The sequence below is a fragment of the Cariama cristata genome, unplaced genomic scaffold (genome assembly GCF_000690535.1).
Source record: "Cariama cristata isolate BGI_N322 unplaced genomic scaffold, ASM69053v1 scaffold12543, whole genome shotgun sequence".
NCBI classification, from domain to species: domain Eukaryota; kingdom Metazoa; phylum Chordata; class Aves; order Cariamiformes; family Cariamidae; genus Cariama; species Cariama cristata.
Genome location: NW_009606710.1, coordinates 51160 through 61965, shown reverse-complemented (window position 1 = coordinate 61965; position 10806 = coordinate 51160).

The window sequence follows — 10806 nt, the reverse complement described above, 5'->3', positions numbered from 1 at the left end:
TGCTAAATATCAAGAATTAATGTATAGCTGTAAACAGGGGACCTGGGCAATTTTCCTTATTGGATTTTTCAGATCTCCTGCCACAGGCTGTCCTTGTGGGTAAGAGACTGTGGTCTGTCTTGGCTTTGAAGGGCAGTGAGGTGGATTTGCATTCTTGTGTGCATTGTTTTCCCTTTCTTTGTTTTGTGGTTACTTGAGCTTATGTCTCTCTTTTGTTGTCACAAGCATTTTCTTTTACTGCCATCTAGCCCATATGAAAGTGTATCAGTGCTAAGGCTCCAACCTTGCTATACTTTATTTGGAAATGAATTGATTTTTCTCACTGTCTTTGGTACTAATAAAAAAAAAAAAAAATCTATAAATCAAATGCATGATTTCAGCAAAAACAGAGTGTGGCTGATAATTATATAACCAGCCCTGATCAAAAAGAGCAGGTTGAATATTAGAAAACATAGAGTTTCAATAAAAGGGTGAGGATTTTGTCACCAGTCCATTATTGTTTTATAACAAAGCTATAACATATTATACTTGTTTCATTTTCCTGATCCCTGAGGAGTTCATGTTGCTGCCTTTGTATTCCTCCGTATTTGATTTTGCTACAGCTTCTTTATCTAATTCCAATTAGGTTTTTAGTTTTGAAATAGAAAAACAAAGCTAATGAATATATGTCTAACCATTAAAGATAATATAGGACTGAACATGCTTTTTTTTCTGCACATATAAAAATTTACGATGTTTTACACTTGTAAAGGTGTTTGGATGGGGTCTTTTTGCTCACACTAAAGGGAATAGTTGAGTTTAATTATGCAAGCTGCTTAATTTGCATTTCTGGAAGTTTTGAGCGTCTTCAGCTCATGCCAAATCAAGCCCCTAACTTTTCATTCTCAGTAACTTCAGGAAAGATTTGGACCTAGATTACTCTTTCATACCCCCTGTAGTTTTTCCATCTGCTTTTTACAGTACTTTTTAGAGTAAGATTCAGAATAATATTTGTGACTATATGGATGAGGTAGTGTTCCTCCTATATTCTCTGTATGTTACGGGAGCAACTGCTAATTGTCTGTCCCAGCTGTGGCACTAATGTTCTGAGTTTGTGACCACAGGTCTCATCCTACTAACCTGAGACAAAGAAATGAGAAAGTCATGAAGCACTGTTGAACTCAGGAACTGAAACAGGAGAGAAACACATGAGGAGTTCACTAAAGTAAATATAATAATATTTTATTAGGTAGTCTTAATTTTGTAATATGGTGTCCTTTCCCAACACCTTCTATCCAAGGATGAAAACATAGTTTCCAGGTATTAATGAATTAAATTTCACAGTACTCTCCTAAAGTTTTAAGGCAATAAAGCTATTTGACACCTAGATGGATGGATGTGTAGAGATTAAATGATTTGCTGGCAGAAGTGTCATTTGTCAGATGCAGAACTGGGAGCAGTGCTCAGTCTCCTATCATGTACATCTTCCAATTTGCTACTGCTGTGTTATTATAACTTAAATCTTGCTCTAACAGTAACTTTTCCCATGTTATCTCTGAGCTCAGCTGGTGTTCCTAATCTTTCTTTTTTTTCCTTGGTATATTATTTTCAACCTAACCAATCGCAGTTGTGTCTTTAATGTTGACTCCATGCATGATTAAAAAGCTCACTCATGCAAGTGCACCACCTGTATTTTTATTTGAAAAGTATCTGCCCTTGAGGCAATCTTTGTGCTGCCTGACTGTACTTCTGATAGATCCAATTGCATGGTATTGGCAGTCTTTTACAGCTAAATCCAACAAAAATAATTCATTGCTATTTTTCAGTGTGGATTTAGAATACAGATTTTTTTTTTTCCCCCCCTTACATTTGATGCTTTGTTGACAGTTAAAAATTCTCACACTCTCATGGCTCTTCTCATGGTCTGTCTAAACTCTTTCACAGAATTCTCTGTTCCAGCTAAGAAAACATACTTGCATTTCATCTTTATTCCGTTGCCTCCTCCTGAATTGGTTCTTTTGTGATTACACAATCACTATTCTAGTTTACTGCTACCCTTAGTCCAGAACTGTGCCTTTCAGAGGCCTCTTTGTTTCTTTAGTTTTTCAAGGCCATTATCATTGGCAGAGTTGATACTGGCTGTGTGTTTTGGGGACAGAATTGATTGAATTTTTTATTTTCAAAATATTACTTGGCACAGTGTTTTAATGATGTCTTTTCTGGGTTAGCTACATGCTTTTGTGTGACCTTCGATGTTCTACCTGTTTTAGTAATCTTCTCTCTTCCTTTTCCCAAGGTGTCTGTGGTGATTGTTCATATGTAAACACACACACGTGTGTGTATATATATATGTATATGTATTTCAGCTACAGATGTTGAGTATTTTCCTTCAAGTCAATGTCTAAGTATGATGCTAAAGAATGGTGAGAGAAGGATGATGTAGATCAGGGGATGAGATATTAAGGCAGACAGATGATTTTAACCATTCTCGTTTTTACTGAAAATCCCATCATAGGCGTAGAAAATCAAGATGATACTCACATTATTTTGGTTAAATTTTAGCTTGGATAACTTCAACTCCTGTGTAGATTCCCACTGTTCTTTCTAGCATGGTCCATTTTTTGCTATTTGTTCAAAACAGTTGTGTAGTGTTTCTGTCCGTGGTTGGCAATTTGCTGTTTTTCATCCAGGGTAGCTTATATGTCAGTGCTCGTAGAAGTAATCATTTATTTTTAGATTCTAAATCCTTTGGGAATGTATAAACCACTGTAGATATAGAAGATATATTTGTCTCCAAAGTTTCCTTATTTTTTATTAATGTTTTGATTTCATATTCTCTCTGTCTGCATATCACTTACTCCCTGAATATGTATTACCATTGTAATTGATAGTGTGACTCCTAAGCAACTCTCTTAACTGCTGATTATAACTGTGACACTGCTCCATTTGAAGAAGCTTTGAGCCTACTCATCACCGTGGGTGAGTCCTCACTAGTGTATTATTTACAATCCTGGTGCACGGAGCTTCAAACAAGTTCTGTTGTGTTTGAGGAAGATCTCTTCTGATCTTAGTGAGTTTTTGCCAGATCCTGAATTAACTTCCAGATAATGTTGCTAGTTTGCATTTGATTATCTTCCATAGAAATAAAAAACTAAGTTTTATACCTGTATTACGTGGTTCCATATTCTACTGTATGTTTGACTGTACACAGGATGGACCTAAGTCCAGGCACTGCGCAAAGGCAAGAGAATAACACAGATTTTCATCCCCTTTCCACTTTTATTTTACTCAGGCTTGTGCTGTCTATAGGCTACTGTGTGCTGCCTCCTTTCTTGAGGTATTGTGTAACAGATTCTTTCTCATCTTTAGAGCTTGTCTGTCTTCTGAAGAGACCACAGGTTTAATAATAAACTTTACAGGAAAAGGTGATGATTTTCTTTGAAGGGGAGGGTAGAGAGAAAGAAGGGCTGTTGGGTTATTTGTACATGAGCTGCAATAGATTGGGGGCAGCGTTATTGCCTCTGAGGTGGGTGAATTGAATGTGTTAATCCAGCATTGATCATAGAAAATAAAATGGAACAAATAAGATTCTAAGAAAAGACTAATTCTTTTGCATAAACAAGGTCCCAAATTTTGGTGAATAGGCAGGTAGAACTTGTGTTGTATTGGGAAGTCTGTGGTAGAGAAACAATGTCTATAATCTTGCGAGATTTACTTTGTAATGTCATAGCTATAAAAGGTGACAGCTCTTATTTTCAGTTGACCTTATAACAGTGATTGGAATGTGTACACAGATCTGTTTTTAAATGGTGCTGGAAATAATTTTAGGACGTGTTTTGCAAGTTTTAAATAATTTGGTGCACCTTTTAGGATGGGAGAGAGGCTAGAGCACTGCAGACTTGTTTGAAATCCTCGGCTTGTTCAGAATCAATTCATATAGCCTTTGTGCGCAAAAGGAGCTATATATAGATGCATACTGCAGGCAAGCTGTATGTTACGCAGGCTCAGGACCTGCTTTACCCAAAGCAAAAGCCATATTCTTCATCTTTTGAGCACGGTCACTCCTGTGACATATGGCACCTTCAATACAACTGTCTCGGTAAAATCAGAGTGCAGATTTTAAATAAGCCTCTGAACTGGGAGAGTGGGGAGGCTAAGCCACGGAAGGGGGAGTGGGGAAGCACAGAGATCCGGGTTACCTGAGCCTACTTGATGGTTTGGATACTATGGCTCCTTCCTGCAATCTAACATGTGATGGAGCCAGTTTCAGATGCCTTAATAACCTGACACGGCCTGAAAGTGGTATTTCCCCCCACTGGTTCTTTAGTATTTAGTAGGAGGAGGTTGGGTTGGTTTTTTTACCTCTCCAGGTTTTTGTGTGTTCTCTTCTTTTTACTCCTTAGAGATGCTACAATTTGCTGCATTTCATGCTGTAAATAGATCCATATAGAAAGCGGAAGGTGAACTATAAAAGGAAAACAGTTTGGTTTAAGCTTATGTTGCTACAACTACTCCCCCAGTTCTTCTCTCTGCAGCATCTGAGTGTAAATCTGTCCTTATCATTTGTGGGCACGGTTCTCCTTGTGAGCTGATTGTGTATAGTGCATTTCACACTGGTGCAGTCCCCTGTGATGTCAGTACAAGGTGGGAAAGCAAGACATTCCCCCAAATATCTACCCAGGCATAGCTCAGCAGAGGCGTGTTATCCCGTCCATCAATCAGATATTTGAATGCATCTTTTAAGGCACAAAGAGCATAAACTCAACTACTGTGTTTAACATAATTTGTCAAGTATTGTCAAGATAATTTCTGCCCCTGTTGTTTTTTGTGTGTTCAGTGTTTCATGATGTAACCTCTTAAAAAAGAGGCATAGAGGAGAGACAGGACTTGATTTCTGTGTTCCACCCTTGAATATGAAGTTGGATTTGCCATTGTAAAATGAAGATAATATCTGTGCTTTTTTCCAGCTGAAAGGAGGAGGGATTATAGGCAAAGGAGAAGGGAAACACTGAGTTCAACACTATGAGGTGCTTTTAGATCATTAAGTGGAAGGTATAGAGCCATGCTAAATAACATCTAAATAAATAAGTCCTGGTTAATAACACTAAATAGCAGTTTGAATGTGACCTGTTCAATCAAATCAAAGTTTATGCCTTTTTTTCTTTTTTTTTTTTTTTAAATAGTATGCTGTTTTTGGGAGGCTGTCTTATCTGCTCTTCATGAATGTGATTATTGAAGATGGATAGTAGGTTTGGCTATTGTCTCTTTAGGAAATCTTTTAAACCAGGGTTGGAAGCGGGATATTTTACAGCCTGTGGAAAAACATCTAAAGGCTGCCATTGTGTCGTTTAAGCAAGAACAACTGAAAGCCCTAATGCATTTTATCTGTCGTTCTGTTCCTTAACACTATAAATAATTCAGATCTGTTGGCTTAACTACTACTGGCAACTGTTATTTATTAAGAATGACTGAAATAACTATGTGGCTCAGTAGAACAGAATGCATTAGGGACTTTAATGTGAAACAGAATAGCAAAACCATTTTGATTACCCTTTAAAGAAAAACCTAAAACTCTAACCCCCCCAATATTCTTTGAAATTCTGCAAAGGACAAGTGACAGTGGGAATTAGGATATGATCTTTCTGGAGTAAGTAAAGGTTTATTCCTTTAAAAGAGCACACAGCCTGATCTTAGAGCCCCACTCATCCCTCGAGCATCTTGTTCTGTGTGCATCAATGTCAGTAATTTTGAAACTGAGGTTCCAATAAAATCTTTAATTTGCCCCACTGTATAATGTTTGAATCTACTTGTAGTTGTATGTTTATCTGTAAAATTACTTTTAAAGGCACTGTATAGTCTTTTGATGTTTTCTTTTGATTATCTTGCCTGTCATGCTTAAGAGAAAGTAGGTAAAAGAGCAGCAGTATTTTCTGGTGATCAGTGCAAGTGAATTGCTGTTCTCTTGTTCATTCCTGGTTTAGGGTTAATTAATAATATCTTCTTGGTACTATTCATCATTAGAGTTGAAATCGCTTTCCAAAGGTCAGTATCATTATCCCTGTTTTGCAGAAAAAAATTAAGTCATTGGAAGGGCTAAAATCAGGCAGGGTATTGCTACAGCAGAAACAGAGTATGTTACTACGGAGTGGCAGATATTTGGCTGTACATCATAAGATGTATTACTGTATAACACCAGAATGCTTTTGCAAGTCAACTGATTATAAATGGTGCATTTGGAATAAATTTTTTATCACAAAAGAGTTGACATTCAGGACTCAGATGACTAATTATCTAATCTTACATCTGGCATAAACACCCAAGCCATTTGTATGATGAACTGCGTTTCACAAGAGTGAGAAGGGAGCGAGAGAACATTCTCTGCTGACTCAGTGGTCATAAATCTCCTAGGGTGTGTTTTGCCTTATATTTGGTATTTATTCAGTGGGTTGAAAGAAGTTAAGTGATCAAGTGTCATTTGAAAATCCTGGTCTGAAGCTTTCATTTCTTCTCCTTTACATGAAGACAAATATTACAATACAGGCACAATTATTTGGGGACTAGCTCTGTCCCCAAGAAAAGCTGTTCGTTTGAATGGGCACTGTAGATTCATTGTCTTCACCCTTTTTTAAAGCAGTCATTTTACATTTGCTTGCCTTAATGATGATCTGCAGTAGAGATACAAATAAAGAGAGCAGTATGTGCTGCTGTGCAGCATTTTGTTTCATTTGTTTAAAATTAAGTCATTAACTATAACAGCACAATAAATACACTTTTCTTTTTGACTAGTAATCAGAGGACTTCAGCATGTTAATCTGATCTGAAATAAAATAGATGCTCTGCATTGGGTGCATCTTATTTAACATTTATTTCGGGACCATCAAATTTGTATGGTATATCTTTTCAGATTAAGGGAAGTATCAATGAAAGATTATTTTTTACAGACAGGAAAAAATAGGAGATTAATCAGTGGTAAGCAAATGATATGTCTGAACTTTTAGGGACAAAGCGTGCCTGCTGTAACAAAGTTTTCTGCAACATAAACTTTTCTAGATAGTGTGTCATTAATATTTTATAGTAAGGAGAGAAATCATCAAAAACTCCAACTAGAGCATAAAATACCTGAAATAAAAAGAATATATGTAAGTATCTTCAGAGCAAGTTTGGACACTTTTATTGATTTTTAGACAGCATCTCATTCTGGCTTCACAAAATACAGAATTTATAAATTAAATCTTATGTATACTGTGTACAGTTTTATGCTGATGTTGGCACACTTTCAGACGTAAAATTAAATTACTTTTTCCAATAAGGCACCATAGATTGAAGCATAGATTCCTTTCTTTGCTAATGGAACTAGTAGAAAGATATTGAATTATGCTGACTTTCAAATTGACTGAGAGCCAAAGAGAGAAAAATCAATGACATTGTTAATGTCCTGTAGAGCTTTTAAACAGACCTCAGTCTAGCAGAGAAACTCACTATGAGATAACTGTTGTTGACATTGGTTTTCCAGTTAAGAAATGTACTTCTTCGGGTAAGCGTGCATCTTGCATAGATGTAGGCTTTGTTACCATTCCAGACACGGAGATGCTAAGTAGGCAGTGACTGGTTTTTTGGAATGGCAGTCAGAAGACTCTGGTTACAAGGTATGCACGTCACTCAAATGCTAAGCATTTCTATTGGAACGGAGAATGCACTCTGTAAATATGCAAGCTAATCCCTGTAAAACAATAACAACAAAACCCAGAAGGCTCTTATATCTCAGTTATAAATTCCTGAAAGACACGTGTATGGGTAATTCCAATAAATTATCTTTATTTTGATTAATTAATGATAGGGTAAACACAGTTTGGGTTCTGTTTTTGTTTTGGTTGGTTTGGTTTTTTTACTATGTTGTTTGCATTTACATAGCTGAATCCTAAAGATCTAAGCTTTATGATAAATGTCCATCAAATATGTGGCTTGCTGGTATTTTTTAAATTTTACAATAATGTTTCTATAATTTTGTAAAATGCATTTTATAGCAGTAATTAAAATTTTGTAAAAGACTATCCAGTCCCTCAGAATCTTGCTGCTCAGATAGAAAAGGTTCTGATTTAGAAAAGGGGAAACTACTATATAGATACATCCTTGACATCTCAGTACTGTAACTGAGGTTCATGGATTCTGGTCCATTTCTGTAATAAAACAATTTCACTTTGCATTCCTTCAAAGTGCAGGTTTACCTTTCTTTTAGTAACAGATGGATGTAATATGGCTGTGAACGACTCTAGTCCTGGAATATGATTTTCAACAGCAAACTTTGTATCTTCAATTCTTTGATGTAATGAAGAAAACTATCATACAGTCACTTCTGGGAATTCAATTTCTTGCAGTAATTTGGCTTTCAGCTCCTGGAAGATTCATCTTGGGTTTTTAAGGGTTGTTCATGTTATAGTAGACGACTTGTGTAATTTTAAAAGCATCCTTTAATGCAGGTAGCATCAGCTCTACAGAGATTGAAATATAAGTAACCTCACAACTGCCATATTGTGAGAATGAGTTAGAGAAATCATAGAATTAGGTTTCAAAGATAATACACAGACAATCTGTTCAGCAGAATAGCTCTGTGGAAGCTGTTTTATGTAGTTTGGATTCTTCACAGTTCACCCCTTCGGTGTCAATCGCATTTAAGTGACAGTCGTTAAATCACAAATGCTTATGAGTAGTTTGTGGTCAGCAACCATTTATTTTTTTAAATATACACTAGCCTTCATGACATTGTACCTCATCAAAGAGACAAAGGTGACCTTTTTATTTTGTCTGTCTTACATTTTGTTAGCTTTATGTACTGTCATGTGCACCTACCCCTCTGGAGAAAGGAAGCGGTGACTTGTTATGCGGCAGAAAGCGGATTAGAGGTCTCAGTCTAATTCATGTGTTTGAAGATAGTACGTTAAAAGTTAAGGGTTTCCCTTAATGACCTGTATTGTCAGATGACATTCTAGTAGCATCGTTCCAAGAAGTTGATGTCAAAAGTCTGGTTTGTCAGGGAACAAGGCTTTTGTGATTGCTCAGTCCGTCTGCCCGTCAGGTTCCTCCCACTGATAAGCTTAACCTTGCAGGCCAGTTTCAATCAAATTGAAAAGATGGGTTGAAGTCTGAAAGATAACTGAATATCTGTCAATTTTCCGAAAACTGGTGGCAGGGTGGGTGAGAATGGCCCCTCCAAGATCAGGGTAGGGAGGGCTGAGCCCTGATGGATCTGTCTGGCAGCATCAGAGGGCCAGCCCCTGTGCAGTGCCAAGCCTGTGCAGTTTGTCCCATAAAACAGATGGTGACGTGAGGGACCCTGGGGAAAACCGGCCTTGCTGGAGAGGCAGTCAAGGGGCAAAGCCTGCGCATCTGCAGGGCTCCTGGGCTCGCTCTTCCTGCTGCTGCTGGCATCGCATCTCTTACTTGGCCTTTATTTAGCTTCTAGCGAGAAAGATGTTCACGGTAGCGTGCTAGAAAGCCTGTGGTAGACGTGTTCTGAAACACGTTGGTGCGAGAGGGCTTGAGCGCGTGTGCGAATGTAGCTGGAAAGGGGCCTGATCTTAGATTTGGCACCCGTTGACAAATCTACCGCCAGCTGCCTCTGGACCTCAGAGGCTGGGAAACCGAGCTGCACTCGCTTGCAGTGCTCCCTCCGCCTGGAGAAAGGCGGTGGGATATCCCTTTGCAGCCAGGTCTCCCAGGTAGTCAGATAAAAGAATCTATGAACCATGCTCTTGCAATCACGCTTGCATGAGCAATTGCTTTTTATTCATTTATTTTTTTCAGCATCGTGCTAGTATTTAAATTTTGTTCTCTGCCCTGATTTTTTTTTTTGTTAGTTTGATAAGCCGTGCAGGATAGCGCTTTCTTTACTTCCTTACGTATAATATCCTGACAGATGAGTGCAGCACATGAGCCCTTTTATGGGATCAGTGCCAACGCACTCATCATTGAGTTCTGTGGTTTTGCAAATGTTTCCCATCTGATGACCAAACGTGATTTCCTAGAGGTTTCCATTCGTACCTATTTCACATATCCTTTACTAGAAAGAGCATTTTGTTGACTCTTACTATGTCATTAAAAAATGAGGAAAGAATTTGAGTATTTTTTGGCTCAGATTAGGTCTTAATTTGTGAACAAGTCAAAACCAATGTCTTTGACTTGTAGTGGTTAACAAGTGATAGTTAACAGGTTATTTCTAAAGGCATTTTGTAGCTGTTCTTTTGGTGTTTTTGGTTTGGTTTTTTTTTTAAGGTGGTTGTTTTATATAAAGTATTTTTACCTGTCTTAGTCATAGCTGTCAAATATGAGCTTCATAAAAGGTTTTATTCTATTTTATGAGGTTGCATCTAAGTTGAGAACTTGTATTATTCACTATCAGCAAAATCTTCGAGCCTAATAAGAACTTGCAAAGGGAAATTATTGTTCCTACGAAGTAATTAGTAATTTTATTCTCATTCACTATATTTATCTGTGGAGTCTTTAGGACATTTCTGAGACCATAGCCTCCGTAAATGCTTTGGCAAGTAAGATACAGCTATTACAAAATAAATACAGTGATAAATATTGAAAGTCTGATTGGTATGTTGAAGCATTTTAATCCAGCTGTCAAAGATGTTATCTGATGAGCCGTGCACTTCTGTATGTATTTTTTTTATGTCCAGTTAAGATAGACTAAACTGCAGGAAAATATCTATCTAAACTTGGTCATGCTCTCTAGAATATGGCAGTAAGCACAATGCAAAAGGTTAGATATTTGGTAAAAAAGAGGTACCACCACAGTGTCTGTATAGAATATGGGCATGGTAAACA